Raw genomic sequence first — 14,272 nt, 5'->3', positions numbered from 1 at the left:
CGGGAGGCTTTCACTGAGGAGGAACAGCAATAATTTCTACTGTTGCTTAGGAAGTGATTAGAAGGAGCAGTGAATAATGAAGTAGAAGGTACACACCAAACATTATTATCAAGAGGAGGCATCAGGAAAATAGTAATAATTTGTCATAGAACTACAAAAGTTTACCAGAACAGAATAAGGTAATTTGTCCCATAATATTTGTGCAAGTATTTATTGACCCATCTGTTGCTTACAAAGCTACTTTGGGTACATTGCAGAGGAGCTAGGAGCAGAATAGAATAGAATCCTTTCCTATTTATAAATAGCACAGCTTTGTTGTTATGGGCCTAAGTGATTACACATGTCATCAGTAAGGCTCTGAACATTCAAGAAACTTAGCACCTGGTAAAAGTGCTCGGTCCTCTCATCATTTCCATGAGTAAAGGGATGAAAATGTTTTCATGGGGACAAAAAAGGCTTATGTCAATTGATCATGCATCTGTGCATAAGGACTGATTGATCTTCCAAATATTCTTGTAGTTGCTAAAAGGATTCACTTGTGTAGAAAGTCAATGTTGTGGTCACCTTCGCAGCCATAGGCAGAGTTATTTATTTGGTGGAACTTGTATAGGCATTGCTCAAAGTGACAGCATAGCTCAGTCACAGGTTCTCTTGCGCTTCATAGGTGACAAAGGCTAGACATACCTGTGGACCTTGAGACAAGGAAAGATATTACCAAATGCTTCAGATAATCACATCTGCCTTTAATCACTCGATATAAGCTTCACTTCCCAGGGGTGAGAGTGGACAGAGACAAAACTGTCTGAAAATTAGTGGCCAAAGACAAAAAAGCCTGAAAAATTTTGAAAATATAATTGTACCATTTTTTTGATCTGTCATAATACAGGATGAAGTTCATACTAACAACAGCACATGACCTTGCTGGATTATGTGTTCATGCAAAGCAAAGCAAAGAACCATGGCAATGCTTCACAAACTATTTCCTAATATGACCCCATTTTAACTCACCACCACCTAGTCAAAGGCGATTAGGGATGGGCAACAACGGCTGGTCTTTCCAGTGACGCCCGCATCTCATGAACAAATATATATTTTTTAAAATCTTGAAAATTAATGTGACCCCAGAATCCAACAAAAAAAAGACAGCAATAAAGCAGAATAGGAACTTTCGGTATGTTACAATTAAAGTTCGGGTATTACAGATAAACATCATATAAATATGAAAACCTATGTTTTTAAAGTGCTTTGTAAAAATATTATTTCATTCAAAAATTACTCATGTAGGTTTTAGCCAAGCTCTCCATATTCCCTGGTAACAGGAGAATCAGTGAAGCCCCTTCTCCCCCTATTCCTACATACATTGTAATTAGCTCATTCCCCCCACCACACACAAGCACACAACCCTCTCCCCAACTGACCTCCCCCACACACTCACTCAGCAGCCCCTCTTCCCTAATTCCTTCCCTTTCACTCAATGCCCTCCCCACTCAGCGCCCTATTCATGTCCTTCCTTCCCACAGCCCCCCACTCATGCCCCCCACTCAGGCCCCCAATCATACACTCCCTCCCCAAAGCTCTCCATTCGTGCCCTCCCTTCTCATGCACCCACAGTCATTTAACCCTTTCCTCCATTCCCACCCAACCCCACTCACTCAACCCTTCCCTCTTTCCCCTCTAACCCCCCACTCACTCAGCCCTTCCTTCCCCACCCACCCCCCAGTCACAGCCTTTCCCCCTCCCCATCCAGACCCACTCATGCACCCCCTCCTCCTTCTTCACCCTCTCTCACCACCGATATTTCTCTACATCGCCCGCACTTGACTCTTGGTCACAACCATTGCCCTGCTGTCATTAGGCAGATGCGGCTCCTCTTGTCGGTGCCATTTCGATCTGCACTGTCAGGGAAAGGACCGCTGCCTACCCAGGGAATAAGAGCTCAAGTATCAGGGGCTCAGATCCCGGTGGGTCAGGGAGCAACGCTTCTTCCATTACTAGGCGGTTGGGTAGCACTCCCGAGCATTCCCAGAGGCTGCTGCCAAGACCAGGATGTGACTGCGGCCATGGCCGCCTGGAATTTCCCACCCTTGACCCCCACCCACCCACTCCAGGGTTGGAACCTGAAGGCTAGCCAGGGGCTGTAGTTAGGTCAGAGCTGAGTCACTGTCCTGCACTCATGCCTTACTATTTTGACACCCAGCTTGAGTTCCCTGATTCAGTGAGGTACTCTTCCATAATGCATGGGTACACTTAGATTGCTTCATTACTAAATCAAATCTTATGGCTAATAATTACGAAATTGAGAAATATTCCAAGACCATGCACATTTCTTAATTCTATTTTTAGAAAAAACATTTGGAAAAATCTGTCTCCATTTTTTAGAACCCTTTTAGCACTTAGTTAACATTATATTGTCTAGTATCTGTATTATTCATATTCAGCAAAGTTTTGTACCTCCTGATTCAATTCTTCACTGGACTTGTTCTTGTTTTCTAGTTGTTTTTTCACGGAGTTCAGCTAGAATTACAGGAGACATCAATTAGACTGTTACATATGAAGCAACTGAAAAATAGGACAGTAACAAATTTACTGTGGACTAATTAAAACTTTAGACATGCCCTTACTCTGATGTCCCTTGAGAGCTACATTGGAAAGCATTGTAAGGCCAGAAGAATATATGCTTACCTACTTCTGGTATGTTCATCAATCTTTCATGGCAGGACACATAAAAAGATGGAGAATATGGTATCTCTCTTACTGTTTCTGCTGTGTCTCTTTCCTCAAGTTCTGTCTTTCTCATTTTCTTCTATTTTTCTCCTCTTAGCTCTGATCTATCCTCTTCTGATTCCCTACCAGGATTTTACTGGCCCAGGGTGATGGACTTGGAGGTTGTTGGGTTGGTAGAATGTCAGTGAGCGGTGTCAGGAGGGTCCCCTGACTCCATCATACTATTGGGGAAGTTTTCCAGCGGTGGGCTGAGGGCTGGAACCCAAAGCCTGCCAAACAAAGATGGGCAGCCAATTTGAATAATTAATGGCCCAGTCAAGGACCATTTGTCTAGGCCAGTGGAATTTTGCCAGTGTGGTGTGGTCCCCCACCACATGGGCCCCAGCTGCAAGGAGGCAGTCCTCCAGCAGCTTTCCGGGGGAGGCAATGATGGCCCAGGAAAAGGCAGGCCAACTGTAAATGCTGCCCCACTGTTATCACTGGATAGCTTTCCCCTCCAATGGGTAGGACCTACTGCCCTCATCACCTAATTTTTTTTCTTTAAGTTATCTCTCGAGGGCACTTCCATGTTGAGGTGCCTTCATGTTCTCCAGCCTACTTCAGTATGATCACCTCTCCCATTAGCACTGATGAAGGTTCAAAGCCATCAGCCTCTGATTGGGCTGGCAGCATGGAGAGCTCACCTGACATCCTTAATTGGCCGACAGACTAAGCAGTGGCCAATTAGGAGGGAAAATTACCATTACTAACCCCCCCCCAACCTGTATGACTTAGGACCAGCATATGGTCTCGATTTCCCTCCACCTCGATAAAATTCACCCTCTTTTCTTCCTCCTTCCTTTCAGATGGGGTGATAGGTATTATGGCTTATTTAGGAAGGATGCTGCCTATTTAAATTTGTCACATTACAGTGGAGGTGTTGCGACACCACTGCTGGCAGGTAGAGGTGGGAGGGTGGTTCAATTACAATGCGGCAAGTTCACATGGATAGTTTCCATTGCAAATGTGGATATAGGAATTTATAACTGTCATGAAGATATTAATCTGTATAATGTTATTGGAAATTATTTTTAAATTGGACTTGTAGTAGCGTCTGTGTTTGTGGGTGAGTGTGCATGTGCCTTAATTGGGTTAAAGCCAGATAGTCTTTAATGTATAGTAGTTTTGAGGTGTTAATTGGGTGAACAGTAAGTTAAAAGACAAAGAGTACATTTACATTTGTTGAATGAACCATTCAAAAGAAGAGAATAAAATCTTACACCTAGCTAGGAGACACCAAGAAATGTGTTCATATTACTAATAAAATTAGTGCTATGAAAAGGGTTTTATTGTTAGAAGAGGTGGAGTTCAAAGGCCTAGTGATTAATGAGAATTTACATCCAAAGGGAAAGCTAGGTATAACCCGAGGTGAGTTTCTGTGTGCAGGTCAGAGGCATGTAAGATGTAAGCAGCCTGTAAGCCCTACAACTGTCTGCAAAGGAAACAAATTGAAAGGAACCTCATTTTGAAGTTGTCAGATAAAATATGCTTTGCCTGGTGTCTGTTTAAAGTCTATGGGTTGTTGGTGAAGATTTACCTGGGAGTGATTAATTTGGGGGTTTGTTTAAAAGTTATTATTTGGTAATAAATTTGTAGACATGTGTATGTGTTTAATTTCTTGTTAAATTAATACATGTTTAATTTAATTTATATAAAAATCCTCTTGAGGCTTGGTGGTTTTTATTCCTGAATTCAGAGCTACACCTCAAACATACCAGTTGAAAATATAGGTTATGATGGTTGTTTAAAGTTTCCCACTGGGATTTAAACATCTCAGCCTTTACAAGCTGCTGTGTCATAACATTTGGAGGCTCTTGGTGGGATAATATTTGTAACTCCTTGATTGGTTTGGAATTGGGAAATCTTAAGGTTATGCGTATGAGAAGCACTTTGAATTCAGGAGTTGGTGAGGTTTTTTATAAGTGGTGAGACTGATGGCTTTGGCAATTGCTAAGACTTGTCTGGGAGTAGATGATATAACTCTGATTGGGTTACAAAAGATATCCAAGGGTATGTTAACAGAGTTGACAGATAAGTTAAAATTGGTGTTACCTGAGGGGGCTAGGAAAGCGGATATAATTGAAATGATAGCACAGCAATTGAAATTGGAAGCGATACCTTACAGTAATGAGTCACAGCTGGAGGTAGTGTGACTTCAGTTTGAAATGAAGAAGCTTGAACTTGAACAAGCAAAGGAAATGAAAAAACTGGAACTAGAGGCAGCAGAGAAAGAAAAGGAGAAAGAAAGATTATTTCCAAAAAAAATGGAAATGCAAAAACTTGATCTCCAGAGGGAAAGGTTAGCAATGGAAGAGAGAACTAAGGAAAGAGGCAGAGAATATCGGCTTAAAAGGCGGGAAGTTACAAAAGAGACCTCAGATTCTGAGGAGAGTTCTGATGATGAGAAAAACCTTTAACCTAAAACCCAGTGGGGAGATGTTTAAATTTGTACAAGCTCTTCCAAAGTTTGAGGAAAAAAATATCGAAGCTTTCTTAATTTCATTTGAGAAGCTAGCTGAACAGATCAAATGGCCACAGGAGTACTGGACGTTATTATTACAATCTAAGTTGCTGGGTAAAGGCATGAGGTATATGCTTCGCTGTCTGAAGAAGTATCGGTCAATTATCAATTGGTGAAAAAGGCTACTTTGAGTGAGAATGAGTTGGTTCCTTAAGCATATAGGCAGAAATTCAAGAATATGAGAAAACAGCCTGGGCAAACTTATATTGAGCTTGAAAGAGTAAAACAAAGCACTTTTGACTAGTAGATATAGGCATTAAAAAGAGACATCCTATGCAACTGTAGGGAAGTCATTCTTTTGGGAGAATTTAAAGATTCAATCCCTTCAGTAGAGAGGAATCATGTGGAGGAACAAAGGGTTGATTCTGTAAGACAAGCAGCAGAGATAGCTGATGATTATGTGTTAGTTCATAGAACTAAACCTTTTTTCTCTCACCCTTTTAAATTGGAAAAGGATAGAAAGTGGGAAGGTGAAAGGAAGGTAGGTAGTCAGGGAAGAAAAGGGAGTAGCTGGAAATTCCAAGGAAATGTTTTCTCAAAATAAAAAGGAAAGGTTCTGAAAAGTGACATTCAAAAATTGAGGTACTTCCATTGTAATAAAGTGGAGCACACAAAATCAGTGTGTTGGAAATTGCAGGGAAAATTGTACAGAAAAGTTCTAGAAGTTAAATTACAGTGGGTTCTGTGGTTCAGGCATGAGAAAAATCAATGGTATGTGTACAAGTAAAACAGGGAGAATCAGTGATAGGTAAAGAAATGGGAATGTATTCACAGTATACTCAAGAGAATTCTGAAGAGTAGGTTGCAGAAATGTTTAAAGACTTTGTGTGTGAAGTGAAAGTCTTTCCATGTGTACAGGGTGAGTAGGTAATGATGTTAAAATTTTAAGAGACACAGGGGTTAGTCAGTCCTTAATGTTGTGGGATAGCAATATTTGTTGTTCATTATGGAAGGTAAATTTAAAGAGCAAATTGAAGCCAGGTGAAGTTATTGTTGGAGCAGTGGAACAATTGCCCATTGCAGTGGTTCAATTTGTTCTGGGCAATGATGTAGCTGGATCACAAATTTGGCTGATGCCTATGGTAGTTGAGCAGCCTGTAGAAATGTTTTCAACTTAGGTGTTACAGAAACAGCATTCTGAATTGTTTCCAGATTGTGTGGTAATGAGGTCACAGGTACACAGGTTGTAACAAGAAGGGCAGGCAGTTCAAAGGCAAGAAGGTGTCAGAAGCCAATTAGCTGGCACTGTGTTTGATAACATTGTTCAGGAGGAAAGACTACATCCAATTCAGCTGAAATGCTAAACTCAAGGTTAGTGGAGTTACAGAAAAATAATTTTCAATTAAAGCAATTATATCAGAAAGCTTATTCAGAAACAGAAGCAAAATGTCTTGCAGTATGTTATTACCTTAAGGAAGATATTTTGATAAGAAAAAGGAGGCCGGATCATATCTCAGCAAATGAGAGAGCTGGAGTGAGGTGCATCAGATTGTTATCCCATTAGGGTATAGAAATGAGATTCTGAGGATTGCTCATGAAATTCCAATGGGTGGGGGGTGGGTGGGGGGACATTTAGGAATTAGGAAAACACAAGAAAAGATGCAGAGGGTTTTTTTGGCCAGGATTGCATAAGGATGTAGTCAAATTCTGTGCAACCTGTTATACATGTGAAGTAACAGGGAAACACACACCACAAGCAGTGATTAAGCCGGTGCCTTTAATCCCAATACCGGCATTTGAAGAACTTTTTACTAGGGTCATGATTGATTGTGTAGGACCCCTCCCTAAGACTAAAAGTGGAACTAGTACTTACTGACAATAATGCATGCCTCTACCAGGTTTCCTGAAGTGATACCTTTATGAAATATTACAACTAAGAACATTGTGGAGGAGTTAATTAAATTTTTTACATGATATGGTTTACCTAAGGAAATATAATCAGATCAGGGTTCAACATTAATGTCACAGCTGTTTAAGGAAGTAATGAACAGTTTGGGATAAACAGCTTACAATCCGGAGTCACAAAGAGCTTTGGAAAGATGGCATCAAACTTTAAAAACCATGAGGAGACCGTCCTGTCAGGATTATCCATAGGACTGGAATAGGGGAATTCCATTCTTTTTTTGCTATTAGAGATGCTCCTAATGCATCTACTAGTTTTAGTCCTTTTAAACTAGATTATGGTCATGAGGTAAGGTGACTACCGAAATTAATTCATGAGAAATTGGGTGGGTCAAACTTCAGAAACTATTCTCCTGGGTTAGGTATCAAATTTCTGGGAAACATTGAACAGAGCATCTGAGTTAGCTAGGGAATATTTAAATATATCACAGCTAGCACTGAAAGTGAAGGCAGATAAGAAAACTAAAGCTCTCAGTTTTGTTTCTGGAGAGAAAGTACTAGTTTTGATATCAATACTGGGTGATTCATTAAATGCAAGATTTAGTGGACCTTACAGGATTGAAAAGAAATTGAGTGAAATAAATTATTTAATAAATACTCCAGATAGAATAAAGAAGCAGAGGGCGTATCATGTAAATATGCTTTAAAAGTACTTTGACAGGGAAGAGGAACAAAAAGAGGTATTAGTGATGGTGGAGGATGAGAAAAAGGTGGAATTGCAGGACTCTGAAACTGATTTTCCTCTAATCAAATTGGATAATGAGGGCATGCTTGAAAATTTAAATAAAATATTGAGTTACCTTCCAAACAAGTGTCAAAGTGATTTGGAAAAACTATTGCAGTCACACAAACCTATTTGTGGGAATAAGTTGGGGAAGACGGATTTAGCTATACATGATGTGTCTGTACAAGTTTCATCTTCAATAAGGCAACATCCTTATAGATTAAATCCGGCAAAGTTATCACAAATACAAAAAGAAATTGACTTCATGCTTCAAAATGACATCATTGAGTCTAGATGCAGTAACTGGAGCTCGCCTGTTGTGCTGGTACCGAAACCCGATGGAACACAAAGGCTGTGTGTGGACTATTGAAAGGTGAATGCAGCGACAAAAGCAGATTCATATCCTATATCATGATTGAAAAACTGCATTGAGAAAGTGGGGCAATCGAAATTTATCACAAAGATTAACTTGCTAAAAGGATATTGGCAGGTACCGTTGTCAGAGAGGGCAAAGGAGATATCGGCTTTTGTAATGCCAAGTGGACCATATAATTTTAAAGTCATGCCATTTGGTATGAAGAATGCACCTGTGACATTTCAAAGACTGACAAAGTAATTGCAGGACCAAGCAATTGTACTGTTTATATTGATGATCTAATAGTTTTCAGTCCTATGTGGAAAAAATGTATTTTTCAATTACAAGAAGCTAATTTGGTGATGAACTTGGCTAAAAGTGAATTTGCAAATGCGCAAGTTACGGATCTAGGCCATACCAATGGACGTGGTAAGGTGGCTCCGAGAGATGCAAAAGTCAAGGCTATCATTGATTTCTCAGTGCCTACAACAAAATGAGAAGTTTTGAGATTTCTGGGCATGAGTGGGTTTTACCGGAAATTTGAACCAAATTTTAGCAGTGTGGTTGCTCCACTGACTGAACTATTAAAAAAGAACAAGAAGTTTCAATGGACACGGGAGTGTCAGAAGTTACTTGATAGTTTGCAAATTGTATAAGCTACAGCACCAGTTTTGGTTGTACCCAATTATGCCAAGCAATTTAAGTTGGCCATTGACGCAAGCGATATAGGCACTGGGGCCATACTTTTACAAGATAACACTGGAATTGAAAAACCAATAGGAAACTTTTCACGGAAGTTGAATGTACAACAGAGAAGATATTCAACAATTGAAAAAGAAACCTTGGGTTTGGTGTTAATGTTGCAGCAATTTGAAATTTATGTTGCAAACAATTCATCAGAAACAACTGTTTATACAGACCATAATCCTTTGAAGTTTTTGGACAAATTTCGAGACAAAAGTGCAAGACTTTTCAGAGGGAGTCTATTATTACAACCATTTAATCTATGGGTTATACATGTTGCTGGTAGCAAAAGTCTGTTCGCAGATGCGGTATCAAGAGTTTGAAGCTTAAAGGAAAACTGAACATTTTAAAAATCCTGGACACTGAACTGGAGTGATTTCTGTTGATACCAAGGACTTGTGTATACATTGTTATGTTAATGCATGCATCTGGTTACATAATAGGGTAATAAGTATAGAAGATAGTGTGAGATGGGTTATTAAAAAATGAAGCCGTCCTCTAAAATTATGATGGTTCATTTTTCGATAGGGGGATGTCATGAAGATATTGTGTATAAAGTTATTGAAAATGATTTTTAAATTGGACTGTAACTCTTTCGAGTACAAACCCGTTTCCATCTGTTTCAGATGAAGTTACGTTGTTTAATAGTTTGCCATTGTGAGATTTGAACTCTTGATCTTGGGGTTACAAACCCAGTACCATAACCACTTGGTTATTTAGGCCAAGACTTGTAGTAGGATTTAGTTTGTGGGTGTGTCTGTGTGTGTCTTAATTGGATTAAAGCCAGCTAGTCTGGGTGCTTTGATGTATAGTACTTTTGAGATGTTAATAGGGTGAATAGTAAGTTAAAAGGCAAAGAGTATATTTGCATTTGTTGATTAAACCATTCAAAAGAAGGGAGTAAAATCTTGCACCCAGCTAGGAGAAACCAAGAAATATGATCATGTTACTAATAAAATTGGTGCTATGAAAGGGGTTTTATTGTTAAAAGAGGTGGAGTTCAAAGACCTAGTGATACAATGAGAATTTACATTCAAAGGGAAAGTCAGGTATAACCTGAGATGAGTTGTGTGTGTCCAGGTCAACAGCATGTAAGATCTAAGCAGCCTGTAAGCCCTACAACTGTCTGCAAAGGAAACAAATTGAAGGGAACCTTATTGAATTCGTAAGATAAAACGTGCTTTGCTGGTGTCTGTTTAAAGCCTATGGGTTGTTGTTGCCTTGGTGAAGATTTACCTGGGAGTAATTAATTTGGGGATTTGTTTAAAAGTTATTATGGTAATAATTTGTAGACGTGTATGTGTTTAATTTCTTGTTAAATTAATAAATGTTTAATTTAATTAATATAAAAAAACTCGAGGCTTGGTGGTTTCATTTCTGAATTCAGAACTGCAGTAAACTTACCAATTGAAAATATAGGTTATGAAAATATAGTTGTTCAAGTTTCCCTCTGGGATTTAAACAACTCAGCCTTTCCAAACTGCTGTGTCATAATAAAACTGAAACAAAAAAAATGTATGCCTTTACAGAGAATTTCCCGGTACAACTATCCCATTTCCTCTAGTTCTGTTTCACCTTAGGGCTACATTTGATTGTCCCAGATTTGCAGTAAATGCATTAGCGATTGGGTAAAACAATGTTTTACTCACCGGCTGTCATGGTGGCTTTTCACGCCAAATAATCCCAAACCCAATGCATTAATCATGCAAACTTGGACTGCATGCCGTTTCGATGGCCAGGAGGCTCCGATTCACTTGCCACGCTGTCACCTCATCACTTCATCAGGCCAGGCACCACATTTAAAGTACAGCCACGTTCAGTGCTTCCAGCCCAGGACTGCAACAAAAGAGACATGGCCCCAAAACGCAAGAAGACTGCAACCCTCGAGCAGCGTTTGGACACAGTGGAGGCCCGCTGTGAGTTCTCGAGCCTTGCTCTGGCCACAGGAGGGGCAGCTACATTACCACTCAGGTTTCGTAGTTCAGTGACAATGTTGCACAGAAGAGGCTGGCCATCCAACACAGATAGAGGATGAATGATCTCATCCATGCAGCCAGGGTATGGCAACCATCTCATCACTCTAAACTCACACACTAAGGTCCATCACACATTCACAGGCATCTCACTCACTGCCAGCCCAAGGGACATCACCACCCATTCTCACACACACACCCTCACAGGTACATCTGGCCTCATCTCCTCTGGAGACTGCCTCCTCAGCCCTCACCATCTTGAGGCAACCTGCACAGATCAACATGTGCCCCCACACACCCTGGGATATCTTTCTTCCCCAGTACAGCTCTCATCCTACAGCCTATTCCCTTGCCTGAGGCCACTTCTCTCCCTTGCCCTACAGCTGTTGAAAAGCAACACACATATGGCTGATCTGGTAGGTAGGGACCTAGCTAAGAGTGATGTGGTGCTGTCTGTGAAGCCTGGAGCTGATGACTGCGAGTGCTGACCGAAGCAAGGTATACAAACAAACCTGATGCCCCATGTGAAATGCAGCCCGACAAGTCCTCACCTTATATATGCTGTTGTGAAACACATTGGTGTGTTTTCCTCCTGACGTGGGCGGACGATCCAACTGGGGGGTGTGGCGGATGAGTCCAGAGGGCTGGCCTTATAATGATATGCTGATGTATTACAATGAGGCTCCCAACATCCGATGGCGGGGAATGCGGTCCGCCATCGGCACGGGAAATACAGTCCACCATCGGAGCACGAAGCGGATGATTGCAAACTGGTTTCATGATATAATGAAACCAATTTTTGGCCTTCTCACCATATTGTCCGCTCATGCCACCGAACACGCCCAATGCCGGTGGGTACGGAAAATCCCAGCCCATAACTCCCTAGGGGTGAAAATGGTCCTGACTTCAATGGAAAAAAAAAATTGAGTGGGTGTAAAGTGGACTGTGAATTCACCATTGCTCATTTTGTGCTAGTGTACATGATCAAATTTCACTCTGCCTCTGTGTAATACCTCAAAAAATTGATATATATAAGTACATAAAAATGTATAAAATATTGGTAGCATCCTAATGTCAAATTCAACAATCACATATTGAGGATAGGATGAATCTGAAGCCAGTCTTTGCCTTAAGACAGGTTTCTTTCCAAGACTACAGAGTAAAAACACAGATTTATCGAGTTTCCCCCCCCAACACTCTGTGAGAACTGTTTTTTTTTATAATCTTGCAATGATTCTCCAATCCTTACTCAATTGGGGGCAGCTGCTCTTAATTGGCAATTTAAAGCATATATTCTAATGCAGTACAATTTCACCATTAACATGCTTGGTTATAGTACTGGGTTTATAACCCCCAAGATCAAGAGTTCAAATCTCACAATGGCAAAATATGAAACAATGTAACTTCATCTGAAACAGATGTAAATGTGTTTGTACTCGAAAGAGTTACAGCTTAAATTTGCTTGGCCTAAATAGCCAAGTGGTTATGGTACTGGGTTTGTAACCCTAAGATCAAGAGTTCAAATCTCACAATGGCAAACTATGAAACAATGTAACTTCATCTGAAACAGATGGAAACAGGTTTACTCAAAAGAGTATCAAGAGTTCAAATCTCACAATGGCAAAACTATGAAACAATGTCATTCAAGGAAGAAAATCAAGAGTTCACCATTAACACCTGAAAGTGGGAAATTGTCTGCGATGCTCTCCTTGTAAAAAATGTCTACCTTACAAAGTTTGATTACCTTTCCTACTCTGCTGCATATCATAGAAATGACAGCGTATAAATTCACACAGTCAACCCATCATGCTTGTTTAGGCGCTAACTCCTTAACCACAGCTGACAAATTAGCTTCCTTAATACAGGATCAGTTCACTTCCAATGATAGAAATGAATGCAAGGCTCACTCATAGTGAAATGTGGTGTTTATACTTAGATTTCTGTATTTAGCTCAAAAATCATAATTCCTGGTGCAAATTTGGATGTTTGCGGAAAACTCGCTGGTGATGAAAGAGAACGGCCTCATGAAGGTGAAGGTGAATTTAAAGGAATGTAGAGAACTAAAAGCAAGTGTTGGAATAAGAAGACAATGTCACATGAGCTGGGACATGTCAATGAACTTTAATGAAAAAAATTATTTAATTTATAAACCCTTCATGAAACCTCACCCCACCCGAGGATGAGGTTCCATGAAAAATGCGAAGGCCGCCTGTGCTCTTCATCTGCCAGCCAACCTTAAGGCTGGACGGGCAGCTTTCTCAATGGGCTTAACCAGTTAATTAGTGGCCTTAACAGGCCTATGATTGCTCGGCGTGCGCGCAGCCGAGTTGGCTGCATGCCCACTGAACTGAAAATTTAAAAGACATGCAGTGACATCATGACGCACGCCCGATGTCACCCCATGTCATTTTACGCCTCAATGAGTGGGCCCTACCCCCACTCACCAAGCCAAAGATTTAGCCCTTAGTTTTCTTCCTTGAAGGAGGTAGGCTGAATTCTAAAGGATAAATACATCATGACAAATTTTGTATTGAAGATAAGAACATGAGAAATAGGAACAGGAGTAGATCATTCCGTCCCTCAAACCTGCTCCGCCATTCAATAAGATAACGGCTGATCTTCTTGTGTTTCAATTTGCACATTCCCATCTAACTCCGATAACCTTTGATTCCCTGGCCAAACAAGAATCTATCTACCTCTGCCTTAAAAATATTCAATGACCCCACTTCCACCACCTTCTGAGGCAGAGAATTCCAAAGTCACACAACCCTCTGAGAGAAAAATATTCTCCTCATCTCTGTCCTAAAAGGGCGAACCGTAATTTTAAAACAGTGCTCCCTAGTTCTGGACTCACCCAGAAGAGGAAACATCCTTTCGACGTCTACCTTGTCAAGGCCATTCAGAATCTTGTATACTTCAATCAAATCATCCCTCACTCCTGTAAGCTCCAATGGAAACAAGCCCAGTCTGTCCAACCTTTCCTCATAAGACAACCCACTTATTCCAGGGGCAGAATTTTGCCCTTGGCGTGCGGGCTTGGCAGGGGTGGGCGGGCAGCCTCTCGCCCAGAAGGCAATTTCACGCTGGCAGGCCAATTAAGGCCCGCCCAGCGAGAAACACAAGCGACAGCACTCAGCACTGCCTGTAGGAGTGCGAGTTGGGTAAGCGCGATCTTCGAGCATGCACACAAGTGCACGCTGCATAACCTCCCTGAGGCAGAGGGCTATCTCAGGGAGATGAAGATATATGAAAAAAATAATTTAAAAAATAAAAATGTAATGAAACATGTA

This window comes from Carcharodon carcharias, chromosome 9 (assembly GCF_017639515.1).
Source record: "Carcharodon carcharias isolate sCarCar2 chromosome 9, sCarCar2.pri, whole genome shotgun sequence".
Taxonomy (NCBI): Eukaryota; Metazoa; Chordata; class Chondrichthyes; order Lamniformes; family Lamnidae; genus Carcharodon; species Carcharodon carcharias.
This window is presented reverse-complemented; position numbering follows the sequence as displayed.